Raw genomic sequence first — 24,439 nt, forward strand, 5'->3', positions numbered from 1 at the left:
TCGGTTCGAGGATTTGGAGATTTGGCACATAAGATGAAGTAAAAGTTCAAGCAAAGAAGCCAAGTATACAAGTATGGGCACATTGATGAAGACATTGATCATCATATACCCAAATCCCTCATCTGAAGGTAAAAGAGGTAATGGTAGCTAGATTTTTGTTCATACTTTCTATTTTGCATATAATACCTTTGTCTTGTCTAGGATTGCATGTTTATATTTTATTTACTTGCAATGCCTAGTGTAGTTTTTTATATAGTAGGTTGTTTGTGTTTCTCTTTAACCCATGAGCAACCTGCATGATTTATTATTTATAGTTTTTTTTCATGACACTTATTTTTAAGTCTTTTCTTTATGTGCCATGATTTCAATCTATATGATAAATTTCTCATTGCTATCAATGACAAGTGCATGTGTCTCACAAGTATTTGACACTTGTATACACATATTTAGGGGGAGCATATCCTATGGGTTATGATTTTAAAACTAACATGTGTTGCAAGTGATATCTTTTATAGTCTCATGGAGTAATTTATAAGTCTCTGGAGGTATGCAATGCTTATTCATCAATTGATATTATTGTTAATTCATTTAATCTTTTACCATGCATAATATGGCTTAAACTTCATATCGCTACATACATTGTCTAGTTGTACATATGTTTCACTCTCGTCATATGTATGCACACATATATAGGGAGTTTAGATCATATTATGTGAGTTTCATGAATTATGATTCATGCTGTTTCATTTCAAATGTTATCCACATAACTCTTTCAAGTGGATTCCTACAAGTTGTATCATATTATTGGATCATGATTTATGAAGCTCTCTTCTAAGTGCGTTTTCCCTTGAGTTTAACATGTGTTTGTAACCCTTGTGAGATTATTGACAAAGAGGAAGAATTTTGATGACCAAATCAAAATGCATGATTGTTAAGAAAGATGCAATATTGTTCCTCGGACGGGAGATTTTTGCATGGGCCCCAAGGAGATAGTGATGATGGAGAAAGGGGAGAATTTTCTCCATGGTAGTCACAATAAAAGGGGGATAAAGTGAAGATAAGAACAATATATGACAAGGATAGGATCTTTCCCTTAAAATTGGTATCTTTGGTGCACTTTCAATTGGTATTATTAGTTTCCTTACAATTAGTACCATTGGTTGTTCTTAGCATACATCCAAGCAAAGTGGTAAGGCTTTGTGCAATTTACAATTGTTGTCATTCCTTTTTTTTATGTGCTTGTGCATTTTACATTTCATATCATTTATGTTTTGCCTCTTGCTTTGGTTGTGTTATCATTAATCATAAAAAATGGGGATATTGTAGCGAACATGGCCCTTTTAGAGCATGTATGTGATTTTGGTGATTAATGATAACATAGTCAATGGGCCTAACTTGTTTATCAAGTATATGCTTTAGTAGGTCTCATGGATGCAATACATGAAGAAGCCAACGAAGCGGAACTCAAGAAAGTTTAAATTGGACGAGTTAAGAAAAGATTGTACTCACCAGATGGTCCGATGCTCAGTAAAATATACACACCAGAGTGTTTTCAGCTCAAAAGAGAAAATTGAAGAGCACATCGGATGATCTGGCATTCAAGTGATAAACACGCTAGATCATTTTCCAAGAGATGTTGCAACGGCTTGTCTGGTATGGTTGTACACATCGGATGGTACGGTGAACAGAGGATCTACACGCCGGACAAATGCATAGTGAGAAGTGGCTTGGTCGGATCAAGTCTACACACCAGATAGTTCGGTGATGAAGTTCAAAGTTACACAGGAATATCCGGTGTTTACAATGAGTTTGAGTGGAGTTCCAACGGATAGTTAATGACTAGTTTTTGTTGCTGTACACGCTGGATGGTCCGGTGTTTGTATTGCTGTAGACGTCAGATCATCCGGTGTTCACAATCTTTTTTTACTGTTGGAGCAACTACTAGTTCGCATGTTTGAGGCTATAAATACCCCATACTCGTCCACTTGAGTGTGCTAAAGTCCAGGGAAGCTCATAGGCACTTTAGAAGATATCGAAGCCACCAAAGTGCTAAAAGTGATCATCCAAGATAATTAAGTATAAGATTAAGTGAGTGATTAGTGCTATTAGGCCTAAAGAGTTGTTGCTAGGTGTTGATACCTAGAGGGAGGATCAAGGAGTGATCCTTCATAGTACCAAGTGGTACGCCGACATCATGAGCCTTGGTGGCTCATGCTTATTGGCCCTCTTTAGGTATCGGTGACGTCCTAGGGGTGAATTAGGACACCTAAAACTAATCAGCTCCAAAAACTTCACAAGATAAACCTATATGAATTTCTATCTAAATTTGTTCTAGGTTCATCCTGCGTGTCTACTCTATTGTTTAAAAAGGTTTGCAAACTATAGCCAATCCTAGTAAACTACTCTAAGAAGGTAAATATGCAAATGATAGATTGCAAGAAGTAAATATAGAAACGCAAATAAGGTAGAGAGAGCAAACTCGACACAATAGATTTTTATCTTGTGATATCGATGGCATAAACGTCACTCTTAGTCCATTTTAGAGTAGCCACCTATACTATAGCTCCCGGACGGTACCCGGTCACGGCTCTTGAGCCACCTAGTCCTCAAGTAGGTTGAACCACCAAGCCACAAAGGCAATGCCTCACTACAAGTCTCTCTTCCGTCACTTGCCCCTGTCTTCACTTCAAGGCTTGAGCCACCAAGGCAATGGTCTTCGTGTCTCCGTAAAAGCATCTTGCCGCCGCTCCACACCAAGTCGGAGGGTCAGTAAGCTTGAGCCACTAAGGCCCAAGGTGTTGTCGAGTTACTAAGACTCCAAGGCACCAGTGTACCACTTGGTACAAGTTAGGATCACTCCTTGATTCTCTCTCTAGGCAGCAACACCTAGCAACAACTCTCTCTAGGCCTATTAAAATTAATCACTTGCTAATCATGTGCTTAATTGCCTTAGATGATCACTTTAAGCACGTTGGTGGCTTGGATGTCTTCTCAAGTGTCTATAAGCTTCCTTGGACTCTAGCACACTCAAATGGCCTAGTGGGGGGGGGTATTTATAGCCTCAAACCCGCGAACTAGCCGTTGCTCCAACAGTTACAAAAAACTATGAACACCAGATGATCTGGCATTAACAACACTTCAAACACCAAACCATCCGGTGTGTACAGTAGTAGAAACTAGGCGTTCGAACCCCCACTCAAACTCATTGCAAACACCGGATATTCTGGTGTTAATTTGAACTCCATCACTGGACTATCTGGTGTGTATACTTCAACCGTCCAAGCCACTTCTTCTACACTTTTCATTGTCTGGTGTGTACAACCATGCCAAACTAGCCGTTTAGACCTTCTCATGGAAAATCCGATGTGTACACCTCTGAGCACCGGACCATCTGGTATGTAGATCTTTAGTCTTCAACAATTCTCTGGAGAAATGCTCTAGTGTGTATATCCTCTCTAAGCACCGGACTGTAGCACCCTATTTTTCAGATTTTGCAAATTTCTAGATATTTTCCAAGATTTGATTATAGGTTGAATAATTACAATAGAAAAAAAACCCTAGTTTCTAAATTCAAATTCAAATTTGACTAAGTTTATTAATTGTTTGAATGCATTCATGCTGAGATAGGCATGTAGGGCTTATTTGGTTTTGTTTAGTTTTTGTTTAGCTTTGTTTGTTTTGGCTTTGCTTTAGAATAAAAATAGAAAAGAAATGAAAAAGGAAAAAAAGAAAAGCCAAACCTAATATAAACCCGTCTATCTCCCTCACCCGACCTGCCCGGCCTTCTCCCTTCCCCTCTCTCCTTTTGGCCCGGCCACACCAGCCCAACCAGCTAGCATGACCAGCCAACCTGATCTAGCGCTGACTCCCTTCCTCCCGTTTCTCCCTGCCTCAGCCCAAGTCGGCCACCCGAGTTAGCCAGCGCTGCAGCCTGCCTTTGCTGAACGCGCTCAGGCTGTTTCCGCCTCTGCTCGAGCCGTTGACATGCGGGTCCTACATGTCAGACCCCTTTTCTACCCCGAGCTAGAGTTAGAGTTCAACACGAACTGCGCCGGCCATCGAATCCCGTTCAAATCCATGCCTAATTCGAGGTCGAGATCTTCTAGAAGCTCACCCAATCTCTTTCTCGTGCGCCCTTCTATCCCTTGCTAGCCTTATCTCCAACGAATCACAATTTAAACGGGGAAATTGAGTTCAGTTTTGAGCTGCCGCCACCACAAGTCCAAATCGAACTTTCCCTAGTCTCCTAGAGTCTCCCGCCTATAAATAATCACCCACATGCCCTCCCCTGAAGCTACCGAGCGTTCCCTCCAACTTGCCAAGGAGTTTACGCTGCCGGAGAGCACTCGCACCGAAGCTCCGACGCTCGAATTTTCCGCCTCGATCGGAGCTCGCCGTTTCGCCACCTTTACCCCTCTTTGCTACCACTAAGCCGTTCCGAAGCTTTGCCAGCGCCTCCCGAACACGCCCCCACCCTCGCCTTTGCCCCTTGATCATCGGAGACCACACCTTGATGACAACCCAAAGCCGCCGCCACCTCCAACATTGCTGACCGGTTTTCTGTCCTGTGCCACCCAAGGTAAATCGCCAAACGAGTTCTCTGTTCCCTCCGCTTGCTTCTCCGCCACTCGCCGTTGTGAACCAAAGTTAGCAACGACCTTTTCCCCTTTCTCCGGCGAGGTCACCGCCGTGCCAATCCCCTCCAGCCGCCCCTTTCTCCCTTAGCCATTAGATCCAAACCGTGTGGCCGATATTAGATCAGATGCATACCCTTTTGCCAGTCAATCCCGAGAAGACACATGTCAAACTTAACCTAGTCAGCACTTAAAGCCACGTGGTCAAGCCATGTCATCACCGCGCAGCAGATCCGCTGATGTGTTAGCCCAGTCAACAAGCCACATAATAAATAATGTTTTTAGAATAAAAATAATATTAGAAATTGTAGGAAATTAGTAATTTTGCAAATAAGCCCCTGAGATTTTCTATAATTACAAATAGATCCCTCTATTTTTTTAAAAAGGTCCCTAAACTTTCTGTTTAGTTCAGATTAAGTTCTTTTCTTTTTTAGATTAAACCATAAACTTGTTTTTAGCGTAACTTTGTCGTCCTAGCTCCATTTTAAGCGATTCTTACGCCATTAGATTCATTTTTTAAAGCTATATCTTTCTAGATAGGTTTTGTCTTGTGCTATGTTCTTATTGTGTTTGTTTGTTTACTTTGCTAGTAATTGTGTGATTAGTCAACAACGCCCCGTATCAATTTGAGGAACATCAATACCAAGAGCTAGAATACACTGAGTAGCAACAAGGAGAAGGCAAGTGTCCTTGATCATCTTGAACCTATGTTTTAAATGTTTGTTTTACAAAATTGCATGCAATGTCTAGCAACTTGATGGGTAGTCATCTATGTTAGGGTTTACCTAGTTCTTCCTTTACATTCCTTGAAGCTTAAGGGGGTAGTTGATATGATTCTCTTGGGTAGATTTACTTAGCTATGCTTTTGGAATGTTGGAAATTGTCATATACATGTTTAGTGGATATATGCAATGGTGATGGTGAACTTGTTAGTAACATGGAACCCTAGGACTTGGGCAAAGAGTTGGTTTGATAATGATGGTTCATGTGGTGGGCTTGTGGATACGTTCCAAGAAATTTGTTGGTTATTTTTCCCGCTGGTTTGATAATGATGGTGGGCTTGTGGATACATTCCAAGAAAAGCTGTTAGATTTTGTTGGTTATTTTCCTGTTGGATAGTATTTCCCAAGTGTCATATATAAGGACCGGTTCAAGGAGCGACAATCCAAGAAATACCATAGCATATCAATTAGACACCTAGCTGGCATTCGTTGGGGTTGAGGTACCAGGACCTAATTGATGGACAATACTTCCTAGTGATCTCCTGGCGGCACACCACTGACGTGTGTTAAGTGCTTAGCTAACACGGCAACATGGATATCATGACTCATTGCTAAAAGTTGGACAACCTCTGCAGAGTGTAATAACAGTCGTGCCATCGGTTATAAGAGACCTGGATCCTCACTTGATTAGATGGTTATGGTATAATACAAGGGTACTAGTTGGTTATGGTTTATGGGATGGTTAACCTTGGATGGTTTGTTATCGAATTGTTGGGGTATATTCACTTAACAACTGCTTAATGATTTTAAATTACATTACCATTTTCTTTACTCACACTTACGCAAATATACCATATGTTAGCCTATTCTTGTTGAAAGCCTACATATCATTATCTTTATCATACTTACTGAGTACTCCATGTGCTCACCCTTGCTATCTCCCACAATACATATGTTGCTCAGTGGAAGACTTTCAAGATGACGACCTGGTGAACTAGGAGCGTGTCTTTCAGTCGGTGCCGTGGAGTGCTTGATCGCCGATGCTTTTGTCCCGTTGTCGTCGTTTAGTTGCTATCGTTTAGCTATTAGAGTTGTTTAGGTGAAGTCTTTATTGTAAGAATTAAATGGTTGTAAGTTAAGAGTATTGCTTTTGTTACTTCACCTGTGATGTCTTAACGTGTGCTGAACTTTCTGAGCACATAATGCCGCATTTGGTTTTGTCCATTAAAATTGGGTGTGACACGGACCATCTGGTGTGTACAAATCTTCTGCACTAAAATATTCCTCTTGGAAAATGCTCTAGTGTGAACATTTTACTGAGCACCGGACCATCCGGTGTAGTCTTCATTTTCTCCAATGAGCTAAGTGTATGACTTTCAAAGCACCAGACCATCCAATGTTAACAACATTTTCTAAACTCGTCCAATTCAAACTTTCTTGAGTTCGGCTTCGGTGGCTTCTTCATGTATAAAATCCATGAGACCTACTAAAGCATATAGTTGATAAACATATTAGTCATATCGACTATGTTGCCATTAATTACCAAAATCATATTTATGCCCTAAAAGGGTCATGTTCGCTACAATCTCCCCCTTTTGGCAATTGATGACAACACAACCAAAGAAAGTGGCAAAATATAAATGATAGAAAATCTAAAGTGCACGAAAAATGAATGACATCAATTTATAAAGTGCACAAGACCTTACCACTTTGCTTGGATGCATGGTAGGAACAACCAATGATACCATTTATAAGGAAACTAATGATACCAATTGAAAGTGCTCCAAATATACCAACTAAAGATGGATCAATTGTAAAGAAAAGATCCCATCTTTATCATATCTTGTTCTTACTTTTACTTTGTGCTTCTTTTGTTGTGACTTTCATAGAGACAATTCTCCTCCTTTCTCCACCGCTACTATCTCCTTGATTGACCCATGCAAGAACTCTTTGCTTAGCACGCTTCTTGCCTTAATATCACTTGTAATCCTTTTATGCGCACTTCTTGCATCATGCTTCTCCCTTTGTCAATAATCTTTAACAATCTTACATCATGCAACTTGAACTTGCTTTGGTTATTAAAATTCTTCCCATTTGTTAACAATCTTAAAAAGTCTACAAACACATGTTAAACTCAAGGGAGAATGTTAGAGCATATAGGAGAGAGATTCATGAACCATGATCCAATAAGATGATACCAGATGTAGAAATCTAATTGAATGGAATGATATCAACTGTAGGGTAAATGATATCAATTGTAGGTATGCATGGCAACTATAGGAATGCAATTGAAATGAGCTACGTGGATACCATTTGAAATGAAAACATATGAATCAAAATTCATGAAACTCACATAATATGATCTAAACTCCCCCTATATGTGTGCATATATATGATAAGAGTGAAATATATGCATAAATAGACAATATGTAGAGATAGAAAGTTTAAGTCATATTATGTATGGGGATAGCTTAAAAGATCAAATGAATTGATAATAATATCAATTGACAAATAAGCATTGCATACCTCTGGGGATATGTAAATTACTTCGCGAGACTACAAAAGATATTACTTGCAACACATGTTAGTATGTGCATATAAGTGTCGAATACTTATGAGAGACATTCACTTGTCATTGATAACAATGAGGAATTTATCATACAGATTGGACTCATAGAACATAAAGAAAAGACTTAAAAACAGGTGCCATGAAAAAACCTACAACTAATAAACCATGTATGTTGCTCATGGGTTAAAGAGAAACACAAGCAACCTACCATATAAAAAACTACACTAGGCATTGCAAGTAAATGAAATATGCACATATAATCCTAGACAAGACAAAGATACTCGATGCAAAACAAAAGGCATGAACAAAAATCTAGCTACTGTCACACCCTGATTTTCGCTTTTCTCAATTTTCTAAAATTTTCCAAGATTAGAAACTAGTTTGAATAATTAGAATAGGAAAAAGCCTATTTTCTAAATTCAAATTCAAATTTGAATTAAGGATATTAATTGTTTGAATGCATTCATGCTGAAAATAGGTATATATGTTTTATTTGGATTTTGTTGGATTTTATTTGAGCTCCTTTGGACTTATTTAAATTCAATTATATTAAATTTCAAAATATCAAAATGTTTTCACAAGATCAAAATGTTTTTATTTTGCTCTTATTATATTTCCTTCTTTTCTCTGAAATTCCAAAAACCCTAAAGCCTAGTTAGACCCAAACCCCTTCTATAACCCTACCTAGTTCAAGCCCAGCCCATTCCGGCTCTCATTTCCTTTCGGCCTTTTTTTTTCTTTCCTACTTGGGCCAAGCCCATTTGGCCGGTCCCTCTCCCTCTTCCCTCTCCCTCACCCGAGCATGGGCCGTGCCAGCCCAGCAGCGCAGCTGCTCTTGGCCAAGCTTAACAGCCGCACCAGCCCACCTTCCATCTCCCTCTGCTCGAAAATGCCTCGCCGGTTTTTGCCTCCACCCCGGTCGTCGTCTCTAAGTCGACTTCACCGCGCCGCCGCCGAGTCCAAGTTGGAATTGACGCCGCCCAAGAGTCCCGTGCCGTTCTGAGACCCTGTCATGCCGCCTATATAACCCAGCCGTCCCCTTCGATTTTTCCTCAAACCAAACCCACATCTAGTGCATCTCACTGAGATCCAGTGCTCCGTCGCCACCATTAGCGCCGTCCCATCGCCCTAGTGTTGTCTACCCTCACAAGAGACTACCAGCAGACCCGTCTGCCCTCGTCGAAGCTCGAGCCACCGTCACCTTCGCCTTTTGGTCGCCGAAGCTGTCCCTCCGACGAGATCCCAAGCCCTCCGCCGCCTCCAGCGTTGACACCCCCCTTCCAGTGCTTCACTGCCCTCGGTAAGCCCCAAAATGGACTCCACGTGCCCTCCTGCTTCTATTCCGCCGCTCATTGTTACCGCTGGCAGTCAGAGTGCCACCCGGCGTGTTCTTCGACGAGTGCGCCGCCATGTTTCCCCTCGGCTCCACCATGTTTGTTCCCTCCGACTGTCCCCTTTAGCCCAGCCATCCGATCTGTGTTGAGTATTCCAGATTAGATCTAAAACATACCGGTTCGGTAGCCAACCAGAGCATGCCACATGTCCACTTTAATCCCAGTTAGCCTTCATGCCCTATCAGTCAGCCATGTCATCGCCACATGTGCTGGCACCTAGCAGATCTCGCTGATGTGTCAGCCCAGTCATACCCAATTAGCAACCACGCAATAAATAGGGTTTTTCAATACAAAAATAATTCCAAATATTCCTGAGAATTGGTAAGTTTGCAGTTTATCCCCTGAACTTTTCTATAATTACAAAAGATCCCCTACCTTTTCATACTTAGGCCCCTGGACTTTTCCAAAATTACAAATAGGTCCTTCTATTTTTACAAAAAGGTCCCTAAAATGTTCTTTTAATTACAAATTAGTCCTTTTCTTTTATAAAATAAACCCTAATCTTGTTTTTAGTGTAACTTTTTCGTCGTAGCTCTGTTTTAAGCGATTCTTGCGCCGATAGATTCGTTTCTCCAAGCCCTATCTTTCTAGATAGGCTTTGTCTTGTTGTTATTTTGTTTTGTGTCATGTTCTTAGTGTATTTTATTTATGTGCTTTGCCGGTAATTGTGCGATTAGTTCACAACATCTCGGATTAGTTTGAGGAACATCAAGATCAAGAGCTAGGATACACTAAGAAGCAACAAGGAGAAGGCAAGTGTCCTTAATCATCTTGAACCTATGATTTAAACTATTTTGTTTTACAAAATTGCATGTAGTGTCTGTCAATATTATAGGTAGTCACCTATATTAGGATTTTAACTAGATTTTTCCTTATCATCCTTTGGAACCTAGATGATTTATGATTATGTATCTTTGGTGGATAGATTGCTTAGCCATGCTTTTGGGATACTAGGAAGTGTCATAATCTTGACTAATGAACATATGCAACAATAGTGGTTAACTTGTTAATGGTTTAGCAACATGGAACCCTAGGCCTTGAGTACAGGGATGTTGGTGATAGTGGTCATGGTTATATGATCGATTTAGTGTTTTCTAAAGTGACCTAATTAAGGACCGGCTTATGGTGCGACAACCCGAGAAGTTTCGTACAAACACGAGACTGATATGGGTAGGCTTAGCCGATTAATTAGGATTCTTCCAGTGTTGTGTGGGCCAGATAGGAGGCGTGGATGAGGAAAGTTAATTCTCAGAAACCACAGGGCACAAGAGGGGGCTTTTAGGTGGCAGCACCTAGCGGTGAAACTTGGAGTGTTGGTGACACATACTGAGAGAATTCTTTGTAAAGGCTTCGTAGTGATCTCCTAGCAACACACCACTGGTGTATGTATAGTGCTTGGCCGGCATTGCAATATGGAGACTTTAGTCATCTGCTTGCAGGTGATGAAATCATAACTCATGAGAAAGTTGTACAACCTCTGCAGAGTGTAAAATCTGATATATCAGTCGTGCTCATGGTCATGAGAGACTTGGATCCTCATATGATTAGTTGATTTTGGTTATGGTCATGGTTTTGATACAGTACAAGGAGTACTAGTTGGTTATGGTTTACAAGATGGGGGAACCTTGTATAGGTGGTTTAGGTTACATTCACTTAATAACTGCTTAATACTTTTGAGTCTAAATATCTTTTCTTTACTCGCATTTACGCAAATATATCATGTGTTAGCCTGTTTTTGTTGAAAGCCTACATATCATTATTTTTCCACAATTGCTGAGTACTCCATATGCTCACCCTTGCTATCTTCCATAATACATATGCTGCTCAGTGGAGGACTTTCAAAATTTCCAAGACGACGACCTGATGTTCTAGGATTGTGTTTTCCGGTCGGTACTTGTGGAGTGCTTGGTCGTCGATCCTTTCGTCCCGCTGCTGTCGTTTAGTCTGCTATTGATTAGCTAATAGAATTGTTTAGGTGAAGTCTTAAATAAATTTTTTTAATGGTTGTAAGTTAAAGTATTACTTTTTTTACTTCATCTATGATGTCCTTATGTGTGTTGAATTTTCTGGGCACACATAAGCCGTATCAGGTTTTGTCCGATAAAACCGGGTGTGACAGCTATCATTACCTCTTTTACCTTTGGATGGAGGATTTGGGTATATGATGATCAAGGTCTTCATCAATACGCCCATTCTTGTACATTTGACGTCTTTGCTTTAACCTTTACTTCATCTTGTGTGCCAAATCTTCAAATCCCTGAACTGACCCATGGACTTCAAGTATTCTTTAGAACCCAAACCGATTGTGGCCCCTTCATATTGGTGATGACTTCCTTGGGTACCCAAATGGGTTGATTTTACCTTTAATCCTTTTTCCCAACCATGTGTGTAACCACTTTGCCGTTGTCCTTCTTGAGCTTGTAGTAGTTGCTCTTGGTCTTGATTTTATAGTTGGGATTGGTGTAGATGTTTGAGATCTTATTTGAGAAGTTCATCATCATCTTCTTCTTCTTGATCTCCTTCTTGACTTGCTTGTATTGGAAGGACTTGTGCCCTTCTTGATGACATTTGAAATATGTCATGATGGACCCCTCCACAAGTTTATTCACCATGTTATCATGGTTATCTTGAGGAGGTTGGACACGATTCTTGCCATTCAATCTTGTTAAGTCTTTCTTGAACTTCTGCACTTCCTGCTTGAGCTCATCATTCTCTTGTGCAATGAGATTATTATATGATTCTACAATAACATAATCAACACATGTCTCATTACAAAGAGGTGAGCTAGATAGATCAATTAAATCATCATAAGAAGTGAAATCAGCTACCTTAGGATTAAAATCAAAGAGAGGTAGATTGCTTCAAAGGGACCTTAGGTTGAGATTCAATGCCATCAAGATTTATCTTAAGCTCTTCATGCTCCTTATTTAGCAATTCAAATTTATTCACTAAATATTTATAATTAGAAACAAATATAGTATGAATGTTATTAAGGGTATTGAGTTTTTTAAGTTTTTTAGTTTGTTTTTTTAAGACCCTTTGTTGCTTATTAATCAATTTAAGAAGTTCTTCTTAAGAGGGTGAATTTTTATCGGATTCATTATCACTTACATTGCTTTTCATATATTTGGTCATAAGTCACTTGTGTGATGTACCGTTCTCCAATTTAGATTCCTGAACTTTTCTAAATAAGAAATATGGTAGCAAATCACTGAAAGCATGCAAGAAGGCTTACGGGGTTACACGCATTACAAATGCATCATGCATGGTATTCATAAACTTATTATAACATGCACTGTGAACTGAGCATAGTTTAATTGGTTAGCGTGCTTGCGGTGAAACATGTCTACCGGATTCGAGACACAGTCTCGAGTGCACATATTTATAAAATAGCTATATATCTTTATTAGTATAGAGACCTAAAGTTACACTTCCTTCATATAAAAATTATACTAACATGCACACTGTGCCTGTGCCTGATCGAGTAGACTCGATCGAGGGAAGTAGCTCACTTCTCTGCACACTTCTTCAGCTTCCATGCCTGACCTGGCATAGTTCACAACTACCTGGACAAATAAAAAAAACAAGGTGCTCTTAGTTAACCAATATAATATAAGAACACTAAAGTTGAGCCAGCCATACATTAATTCATGTGAGGCAGAGGTTCTTTGTTTTGCTTTCAAGAAATAATAATGCACGTTTTTCATTTGCTGACACAAGTAAATAAACACCTTGCACCCTGCTTTGCCAAGAGCCACAGCAATGGCTCTGCCAATCCCTCTGGATGCTCCAGTGACAACTGCAACCGGGGCTGCAAGCTGTGCCCAGCCATCCATGTTCACTCCACTTGTAGCTCTGATCTGGTCACGTATCCTGACTACAGACAGTTGGTAGTTTCTGACGTCAGATGAAAGATCATATGTATCGTACAGGCGAGGCGACTGATAAGAATGTGATGTATATATATACTAGTTGAGTGCCCGTGCGTTGCAACGGGAATACAAACATCAATGGCGGCACAAGCACATCCTCTTCACAACATACCTCCCTTGCTTCATTTTCCAATTCTCTACCCAGTAAAACCCATCTTCCTATTAAAAACAATCAAAAACTCAATTAATGGCCATAATTGAGCTAAACACCGGCAGCAAACAAGAACCAAATATTCTGGAAGCAATTCTAAGGAAAGATCGGGATGATAAAACCACTTATACAATTTTCATGGCTACTCACAACCATGGAAGTCGATTGTTAATAATTTGAAATTAGTTTGTGCATTTTCTATTTATTCATCACAAAAAGGCTCGTGCCTTTGCATACGATTCCCTATGGGACGGAAGGGTTAATAATTGGAAATTAGATTGTGCATTTTCTATTTATTCATCACAAAAAGTCTTGTGCCTTTGCATACTATTCCCTATGGGACGGAAGGGCAGCTTCGACCATTGACGACCATCCAGCGAAGAACTTCCACAACAAATAGTGTGTTCAAACCAAGCATTAAGGCCTCTGCTTGCCTTGATTTCTTTAGGCAACCTTTGCTTCTGCTAAGATATGGTAGCATAAGAAAAGAGAATTCATTTAGAAAAATTGCATACTCATCAAATAGTGTGTTCAAACCAAGCTCCAGGTGGGCTCTTCAGATTACTAATCTAGTAAATTTCCAATGGCCAAGCGATATACCATGTTTGAAAACGAAAGAAAGTAGGTTCCTTAGTCATATGCAAAACATGAAAGTATACACGATTTTGAAATGTTTGATCAGATACCTCACCGTGCAATTCATGTAGTGCATAGCAGATGAGCACTATCTTTCAAAACCAATGAACACACTGTGATACGAGACAGACTGTGAATATTAGTGAAAAAGGCAGAAAATAAGACTAAGTTGTCAGGAAATATTAGGACAAATTGCAAGGTGGTAGAAAACCTTCCAACAGGTTTAGATGACCAAAATTGAAAGTTAATACAGCTCTAATAAGCAGAGACGCTCAACATAAGGAATGTGGGGAAACATATCTGACTTGAAGTGCATAGGAAATATTACAGACTTTATTATGTATAAAAATTCATCAAGTATTACATTGAATAATTCACAGGACTTTGAGAAAAACAAGGGTCAATCGCATGAGCATTCATACAGACAGCCGTGAACAGATCTTGAATAAGAAAAAAAAAAGACAATTCTAAGAATCAATCACTATTCAAGACAAGCGTTTCCTATTGACGAGCAGCTTGTAGCTAGCAACATGTACAGATTGGACAAGGGGCTCCATGCCAATCGGAGCTGCAGGAGTGCACGAACGACACTGCTTCAAATTTAAAATGTTCACCTGATGCCGCTGAGACGAAAACATAATCGCCTTTCTTGGGTTTGGACACATCGAAAAATCCAGTGTATGCAGTAAGACCAGGCATGCCTGAGTGGTCGAGGTTGTAGCATAGTTAGAAAATAACTTTGCACAGGATTTGAGATTTCAGAGGAACTATACAACATTGGCTTTCAGTAAAAGATAAAGGAACAATCAACTACTCAACTCAACTCATGACATTATGATTTCTCAGTCAGATAAACAGAACAAAGAAAAAAAGGTTTTCATGGATTAAAGATGGCATTTTCCTCGAGGTAAAAGAGTGTGCGCTAACAATGAACTCACCAAGAACACCTATGTAGTACGACAGAAGCATTTCAGGATGATTGATCTTGAAGAGAGACTCTGGATTAGGGATGAGTATGTACTCCTCCCATCCAGTTATTCCCCACACAAGATCACTGACCTTGAAATTTGGGTGCTCGGATGCTACCACCTTACTTACTCCATGGTTAACCAAAACCTGCAAGGTTTTGTACCAAGAGATACAACAGAATTGTAAAGTTCCCAGTTTGAAAATAAGAGGGTAAATGGAAGAAATAGTGGACTCTGCTCTAGTGAAGAAGCTGAACAGAGTATTGTAAATTTCATAGTTGCACAACAAACAACAAAACCACTTGTGTGTTGTCCAAAATTTGTTGTTCAGAGCACACTGAATTCTTCATTTTCATCCCAATTAATAAATAAGCCATAGATTTGCAGTCACTTTCGATAAATAGTCCAATTTGATCGCTCAACTAACATACTTGGGAGACAGTGAAAACCTTTTCCGAAATCAACAAGATGAATCTCAGAGGCCAGATTCAACCAAACCTGCTTTCATCAGATTCATCTAGACCTGGTACTTTCTGGCATGAAGTCAATAATTTTTTTTTTTAAAAAAAAGTGGCAGGAGCTCTGCATATGCATTCAAAGGAAAGAAATATCAGCAGTACCATGGATAGCAAGTCAACAGATTAGATAAAAGAGTAGCAACCCTTACTAACAAATTAAGAAATGAACTCTAAAGCTTTTGCTTGACTCTAATATTAACTCTTACAGCTTCTTACAACCACTGTGGTACTGGAATTTTAAAAGTCTACAAGCTTTGTTCAGAGCATACTGATTGGTATGTCGTTAGCCAAATTTGTCACTTACTCACAGTCACCACAACCCACGGTTTAACGCCATCTACTTACATTTCCAAGTTTCATACATTGGAAAATAATCAAATGATACGGATAAATAAAGAGACATAGATAAATTGCAGGAGATGAGAGCAACTCACATTGGAACAGAAGCCTAGTGTGGGTGTGATTCGGTGTGAACTCCTTGATGATGAGGTGCTCAGTTCTGTGGTAGTAGTTGCCGTTCAGGATCACCAGAATTCCACCCGTCTCGCCTCCTCCCAGATGAAGATCAGAGAGATCAAAATAAGCTCTAGTGCCATCAGATTTACATACAAAATGTTTATTAAGCTTAAATATTTGCACCAGTTTGAAAGAAAAAAGTCAAAACAGTTTGCAAGAAATACATGCATAGTTTCAAGTGAGACCTCCTTTCCAGATTAAATCGACCATGAATTCTAGGTTTTATATTCTAGTTACAATAGGTGAACAGAGGCAATTCAATCTTGCCAAACTGATTGATGTACAATTTGAAATTTTATATAAGCCTCAAACGAAGTTATGATAAGTGATAAATAGGGGAAAAGCAGCAAGCATGAGCCATCTGTCTGACCTTTGTAGTGTATGGTGGAGGTAGCGGGCACCTTCTCCGGGCCTGTTGTGGATGGAAGAAGACGGGGGCGAGACGGCGGATCACCACGGGCACGGATCGATTGAAGCACAGGTTGGGGCCGATTCGGGATCGAATTCCGCGGATGGTGCGATTCGGTGCAGTGCAACGATAGGAGATTTGGGGGTTTCGTGTGGGAAAGAACGGAATCGACGGGGTTTCACAGGGAAAGGGAAGGAACAGATCGGCACTACAGCGAGAATCGGTCAATCTAATTAGCAAGAATCACTCACATGGCCAGTACAAAGGTATGAAAACTAAATGGGGGAATAGAAAGGCAAGAACTTGGATCAGCAAAAAATCAAGGACCCACGAAACAAGCACATTCTCACCTGTTTGTTCTTCTTTGCATCCAACTCTCCGACGGTGGATGGCTCTCCGGCGACGCAACCTCAGGGATGGGGACATCGTGGTGATCGGAGCCACGCGAGCTCATCCTCCTCCTCCGGATCTGGGGTATAGCTGGCGGCGGCGGCCCCCCTTCTCCCGATCTTCCCCACCTCCCTCCATCCCTCCACGAGGCAGCGAGGGGTCGTCGAGGGGGGGGGGGGACGAGCCGGTGGCAGATCCTGCGAGAATCCCGCCCAGGCGGCGGGGCGCCGCCACGAATATAGCCAGGCGGCGGGGCGAGACCCCCCCCCCTCCCCAGAAAATGGCGCTCTGGACTGCCCCGGCCCCCTTAACGATGGGCGATTTTGTCGGGTTTTCCACTTTTTGTCCTCCAACCTCATAGCATACCGAGGCGGCGGCGCGGTTGTGGACGACCGGAGTGGTGCACAGGCGCACGGGGTGGCGTCACGGTTGAGGACGTCCGGAGCGGCGGCGCGATGGCCGGGGAACCGGGATGATAGCACGGTGGTTGGTGAAGGAGCGGTGGTGCGGTAGAGGATCTGGTGGAGGAGGAGAGGGGATCGGAGGGGGATGTGGCAGCAGGCGGAGGAGTAGGAGATCTGGTGCTAGGGTTTGGGAGCGGACGTGCGATGCGGGTGGACGGATTGCCAGGCGGGATCTGTTGGACGCGCGATGAGGAGAGGCGCGACAGGCGTGGTGGGGAAGGGCGGAGCGTGATTGCCGGGCGGGAGCTGTTGGACGGGCGATGAGGAGCGCGGGCGCGTGGGACTGATCGGACGGGCGAGGAGCGGACGATCGTCCGACTGGGGCAGACGAAAAGATGCATTGCAAACGTTTTAAGTAGTAGAGATACTATTGTCCTCGAATAAGTTTGGTCGATTGCCTACCTGACGTGGAGAGAGCCACCGGCGGCCGTCGACGACATTGCCGCAGCCCCGCCACGTTGCTGCGGGGGCTGAGACGCGCAGGCGAAGACGAGGCCGGCGGAGCATGATGTGGTGGAGGCCATGGCAGAGGGACTGGTAAGAGCAGATCCAGCGGCCTCACCACTGGGCTCGCTATCGGCATTTTTAGCGATCGCACGTCAAAAGGCCGGTCCAGCAGACTCGGCATCGGGCACGCCAACACTATCGCGTCGCTATCGAGCTGGGCACCACCGCCATATGTAGCGGGCACTCTCGCCTCGCCATCTCGGCCGCGTGGCGCTCGGCTCTTGAACACGTTGGAGAGAGGAGAGACCAGAGGAGAGAAGACAGCAAGCCAAATGCTTCAAAAAATCATTTCTTCTCCCCACTTTTATAAATTCAAAAGGTGATTTTACGGAGCTTCTAAAATTACGTCGATTTTTATGCTAATAGAATAAATAACAAAGAACCTATTTTAACTGGATTCAACTCAAAATCTCATACATATATTAAATAAAAATTTCCCAAATTTAACTGTTTTTGTAAATTATTTGAATTTTTAGGGCCTCAAATAAATTTCCAAAAATCTGTAAAAATTCACTAATATTTTTCTTATGTGATGGACTAATTTCTAAAATTATTTTAATCCTAGGTTATATGATGAAAAATGAGTTACTTTGTAATGCTTCATTTATACGTATTTTTATCATTTCATGTGAACAGTGGTCTCTTGTTGCTCTAAAAATTCTAAAACTTTTTGTTTGTGTTACATAATCTATGTGCCTAATTTCTAAAATTATTTTTAGCCCTAAGTTATATGGTGAAAAATTAAATTTATTTTAATGCTCTATTTTCGTACAAAATAGCCGTTGAACAAAATTAGCTGTTGGAAAATAGCCATTGTAATAAAACCGTTGTAAGAAACAACTGTTGTGAAAAAAATATAGTACATGAGATATGGAGAGTGAGATTTAGCTATCTGCTGGGTATGCAGAAATATGAATCTTTTAAGTAGATAATCAAATAAAAATATGATTAGTCTAATTTAACAGTCTGCTAGAGTTACTCTAAGTTGCTATCTGCTGCTCATGGTGCTTTAAATTCAGAGTTAGTTAGGGATCTGGGAGCGTACATACCAAAGAAACGAAAAGAAGGCTGCCCCGATGCGCCGCGGGTCAAATGGAGGCTTGCTTTGGAGTTTGGATGATCGATCGCTCAAACTGTATGCACGAAGTTTGTGCTACTTTCCTCTGTTTGCCTCATTTGTGCTACTTTCCTCTGTTTGCAGCTGCTTAGAACCTTTTTTATTCTCGTTTTTGTTCTCTTGCACGAAGTTGAAAGCAATAATGTACCTAGTATTTTGGCTGGTAACATGGACATTATGGAACGGAAAAAGGAAAACCGGCATGCCGTTCTCGTTAATATTTGCATATGTGATAATGGCGTAAAAGAGGCGAGGTTTTGGTACACCCGACGACAAACCAGTTTGTTTGGATTGGAAAGATATCGTCCAGCACCGAGCGGTCCTTCATGATTAACGCTGCAGTTCGCTTTCCCCGACCAACTCGTCCAACGAAAAAGAAGCGGACCACGTCGTCCTAGCGGTGGTGACCCGGACGGCCTGATCCGGTAAACCAAACAGGCTGATAGATTACGTGCCTGTCCCGGCTTGGATGCATGGAGCTAAGTTGATATTCGAATTATTAAATATATTTATCTGTTAAAATATGAATATGGATATTCGTATTCATATTTGTTTCTAAAATAGATATTAAAATTGATGTATCCGAATTCGTTTTTAAGATTTGGATTCAAATATGGATATCTGAATTGCTTTGAATTAGGATATGAAAAAGAAAAATATCAATATTCGCCAACTACGGAACCAAATTTTGCTAATATTTTAGAAATTTCAGAGGTGAACAAAATATATTTATTTCAGCTCAATCAAATTGGAACAAATTTTAGTCTAATTTGACAAAAATTTAGATTTCTGATATGAATTTTGAACAAAATTTCTAAAATTTCGGTAATTCCAAATGTAAACGAATTTTTTGCACACCAAATAAAAATTCTTATCATCAAGGTGTAGGATATTTGAATACAACCTAATCGTGTAGATATTTAAATACAGGTTTGTATTTAAACTATCTAATTCTTATTCGCATTAAAAACATTCAAATTTATATTCATATTTATATTAAAATATAGATATTTAATCTGTATCCGATCGTTTGCATGCCTAGCTTTGGCGACTCCCCGCGATTCCCCTCAACCTCATGTCGGCCCCACCTCGCGTCGCCGCCTGCCTGCCTGCCAGCGGGTCCTTCGTCGCGACCAATCCCGAATGTCGTGTCCCCACGGGAGTCCGGGACGGCTCGGATCTCTCGACGCTCGCCAGCTTTGACGCGGTGACGCCAGGCGCGGCGCGATTCCGGCCAGGCGGGCACGCGTCCCGCGTTGTCCCATACCCCAGGCACCCACATCCGTGCGACCCCTGTGGACCTGCCGTCGCTTCTTCACGTCCGCATGCACTTCCGCTCCCGGCATCTCCGTTTGCATCGCGCACACGCCCAGCTGCAAATACGAAAAGACTGATACGAAGCGAGTGTAACTTGGGAACTAGTGGTGTGCTTGTTTATGTCTGAGTTGATCGCAAACGGCGGCCGGCGGCCGATGTGAGGTTTTGGTTAGGGTTAGGGTTTAGGTTTTGGTGGGTCTAGAGGAAGGTCTGGGGTGACAGCCGGCGGGACGAAGGAGGCAGACAGGGGGGGTGTTTGAGGCCGGATGACGAGAGCGTCACTAGCCGGGATGTGAAGGATTGCAGGTGGGCGGTGTAGGTGGTAGGGGCGGCAAAGCAACTGTCTGACAATATCGAGTTAACGTGGCGGTGAGGAGCTGCCGGAGACGGTGGAGGAGGGCGGGGTAAGGGCGAGCATGTTGAAGAAGAAGGAGGAGCACGAACAGACAAGGAGGGCAAGATAGAGACGAGCACGTCAAAGAAGGAGGAGCATGAGCAGGCTAAGGAGGGCGGGGCGGGGGTGAGCTGCCGGAGACGAGGAAGAAAAATGCCTGCTAACGTGATATGGCTCTCTTTTGCGGTAGCTGCTGAACCTACCCTAACAATACCTATTTCAAATTTGAGTGTAGGGAAGGCAATATGCCTACTTACACGTCTATTCAAAATAAAAAGGAATACTTTACAGTTCCCCATTCCATTTATCTCTTCGTAGCATTTCCCTTTTCTCTTTCATAGGGATTTAGCCTCAGAGCACCCTACCTCACTCACAAGACCCAAACCCCTTCATGTCTATGTAACAATTCCCTTCTCTATATCTTCCAAGGGATGAATTCATAACTACAATGCTGGATCAAGGAATTCTCCATAATGAAAAGCCAAGATGGAGCACTAAAGCTATATGCAGTAGCCGCTCACCTTCATCGTGCCTGTGTCCTGCCGCCGTCGAGGACTGTAACGACCTATGCCATGGAGCCTATCTAGTTGGCAAGCGACACACCATTACATTTACGTCCCATAGTTGCGATGGTAGGTGAGGGCACGAGCCGCGTTGTCTGTGGCACCACCGTCAAGTCTGTAACCGGAAGCACTTTATCTAGTATTTTAGCTAATAACATACTTCCTTCAATCCCAAATATGAGTCTATTTGAACTTGACACAAGAATTAAAATGATAGATATAATAACCCTATTATCCATCAATTATTGTTATAGTTAAGATGTGTGACAAGTGTAATACACTATGTCAGAATAACTTATTAGTAATGGGTGAGAACTCTTATTAGTGACGGGTAAAATCTTCGTTACTCCAAACTTGTCATTAATATAGACACATTAGTAACGGATGTAGGCCCATTACTAATGACATATTAATGATAGATCTAGGTCTAAACCTCAATGATGTGTGTTTTAAAAAATAAAAAAAGGGGAAACATATTTTGAACTAAATTTTTTGACACCGGACCAGTCACAAGCTAGTCATCGACCACGCACCTGACCAATCACTCACAAGTCATGCGAAATATGTACACACATATGCGGTTCGTGATAATCAAACTGAGGACCTCTCAGCTTGCACGATCTGTCCTTACCATCCCATTATAGAGATACTAGTCATGATAATAGGGTATGTTTTCTTTTGATCCTTGTTTTCTAAAACATTGTTACGATGATGATAGGATATGCTTTAAATGAAAAAGTTATCAACTAAAAAGTTGTACATCTCGTCAAGTTATGCAATATTCATAAAAAGTTTGTCTACATCTGATTTCGTATGAAAAAGTTTGTGTTTAATCCGTACAGTATTCAGCAAAGCACCTATAATTTTTACCTACAGAGTCTGATTTAGACGTTTAACCTTTACTTTCGAAGCTAACAAGAATGCGCATATGAAAAAAGTACAGGTCTAACGACCTGTATCTTTCTTGACCCTCAAACTATGCTTGAAAGACCCTCTATATGACCTCTGAAGTTTTTGATCGAAAATTGAACTTCTCCAATTTGCCTATTTTTTTAGACATAGTGCTACATCTAAAAGTTAGCGATGCGTAGACGTTTCATCAACCCGTGTTACCAAACTCACGATAAGAATATTTGAATTTGCGGTTATCAACTTTGTGGCCATGTGTGTGGCTTTTTAAGCATTTCTACTAGTTTTATCCTAGATCCAGCAATTTACTTTGCGGTCAAGTGTGCTGTTTCCTTTGATAGTTTATAGATATTTATTTGTGCATCTATATTGCTTCAAATAAAAAATAATAATCAACTACAAAGTTGTAGACCTTGTTGAGAGCTATAATTTTCATATAAAGTTTATCTTTATCTGACCTCGTATGAAAAAGTTATGAATTTCAAAAATGAGCTATTACCCATCACTAATGACTCAATCTCAAGCACTTCTATAAGCACTCAGTCATTAGTGATGTGTGACAATTATTACTCGTCACTAATGTGAAAGTCGTCAGTGATGGATCATAGTTATCACCCGTCACTGATAATTTTCACATTAGTAATGGGTCATAGTTGTCACCTATTATTAATAACTGGCTCCAGCATTATGTGACCCAGATGTTATCTTTTATGACGTGTGTCATCTCTATCCGTCACTAATGACAGAGTCATTATTGACGGGCTTTCATGTGAACCGGCACTGTGATTTTTAGTGATAGGTGATTTCCTCTCCTGTCACTAATAACACGTCATTAGTGATGGGTCTGAGTCGGGTCCCAACCCTATCGAATATCTAACTATGGGGTATACCCGGAATCAGGGAAGTACATATCAGGAAGGTTTAGATTGGTTACCCAACCTGATACGATCAGTATTCAAAACATATTTATCTACTTGGACGTCAAGGAAGACAACTCCCTATCGACTACGACTATATAGGAGTCGGTACCTCACCCCTATATAAGGCGGAAAGGCTAGGGGGAAAGATAAGGAACAACACAAAAGACAACAACACGAAACACACGAAAGGACCTCGAGGCAAGCATCAAGACCCTAGCAGATAAGATATTCGGCGACTTTAGCCTTAGGTTAGATTAGTTCTAATCTACTCTCTGTAATAGTCTTAGCCACATTGCTTATACTCGAGATCGTCAATATACAGCAGCAACTCCCGCACAGGACGTAGGGTATTATTCCAATAGGAGACCCGAACCTGTATACATTGATTGTCTCGTTTTATGATTAATCCCTACACTCGAAGGTACCTAGTCAATTTACAGACATATTGTTAGGAACTAATCTTCGACAGTTGGCGCGCCAGGTACCCTGCCTTCTTCTGTTTTGCAAGATTAATCATGTCTCGGGCTAACGTTTACGTCGGATTCTTTGACAATGGCTTCTACGACCTCTTCGAGTCGACAACGGACAGCTTTGAGTCCCCTCTCATCGACTCGAAAATTATCTTCGAAACTATGGTTTTCCGTTGGGATGGTCAAGGTGGACTGATCCACACCGATACCCATGAATCCAGATCAGTGGATGCATACCGCGAGGTGGGACATCTCGAGTGGGATCCTGCGGAGCCTAATGTTCTCCACTGCATGGACACTGACAGCGACGAGGGTGACAACGGTGATTCTAACGCTAGACAGAATAACTGAAGACATCGATTTGTGTATATGGCTAGAAGCAACGACCCCCCATCAGCTGACCTAATGGAGATAGATCCAAAGGCCATGGTTGACAACGGCGCAGAAATTCCCAAAGATCTGGCGATAGATGTCGCTACCAACGGTACCGATGCCAAGTTACCACCAGAAACATCCGCAGCTGGAGCTGTACGTGCACCCGACACGACCCTTCACCGGCGAACCACGGGAGGGCAGATGCCTCCTGGCCTCTCCCAACGACTTCCGGTGGGTGCGTCTCCGCCCGTGATGACCCACGGCTCAAGGGAGAAGCTCCCTCCGAACAGTCACCATGAAGCTTCATCGGCTCGACCGCCACCAAGCCTCGGGAGCGACGTATTCAGTACTCCGGACGCTAATGTACAAGGAGCTCATATGATTCTCAAATCTCTTCCAGATTTGGATCTGGCGAATCCACTAACTCCTATGGTCAATCAAGTCAAGATCCTACTCGATGCAGCCTAGATCCAAGTTGCTCGAGCAAACAATCCCAGTAATTCCAGGCCCCCCAGTCGGTACAGTCCCAGCTCAGGGAGCCACGGGCGGGAACACTCTCGAGTA

The 24,439-nt window shown here is 41.7% G+C and overlaps 1 long non-coding RNA gene across 7 annotated transcripts; it reads right to left on the bottom strand.

Annotated features, from left to right (window-relative positions):
• Positions 1 to 14,353: 14,353 nt before the first annotated feature.
• Positions 14,354 to 17,657, bottom strand: LOC133906678 (uncharacterized). Of its 7 annotated transcripts, none has more exons than XR_009907834.1 (5): positions 16,800 to 17,657; positions 16,411 to 16,657; positions 15,959 to 16,072; positions 14,977 to 15,154; positions 14,354 to 14,739 (listed from the first exon to the last, which is right to left on the bottom strand). It is a non-coding gene; the product is annotated as an uncharacterized LOC133906678 (long non-coding RNA). The 7 variants fall into 7 exon arrangements; XR_009907829.1 differs by having other exon boundaries at positions 15,959 to 16,110; XR_009907833.1 differs by having other exon boundaries at positions 14,977 to 15,539; positions 15,959 to 16,110.
• Between the last annotated feature and the right edge of the window lie 6,782 nt (positions 17,658 to 24,439).

The sequence above is a fragment of the Phragmites australis genome, chromosome 23 (assembly GCF_958298935.1).
Source record: "Phragmites australis chromosome 23, lpPhrAust1.1, whole genome shotgun sequence".
In the NCBI taxonomy this organism is placed as follows: domain Eukaryota; kingdom Viridiplantae; phylum Streptophyta; class Magnoliopsida; order Poales; family Poaceae; genus Phragmites; species Phragmites australis.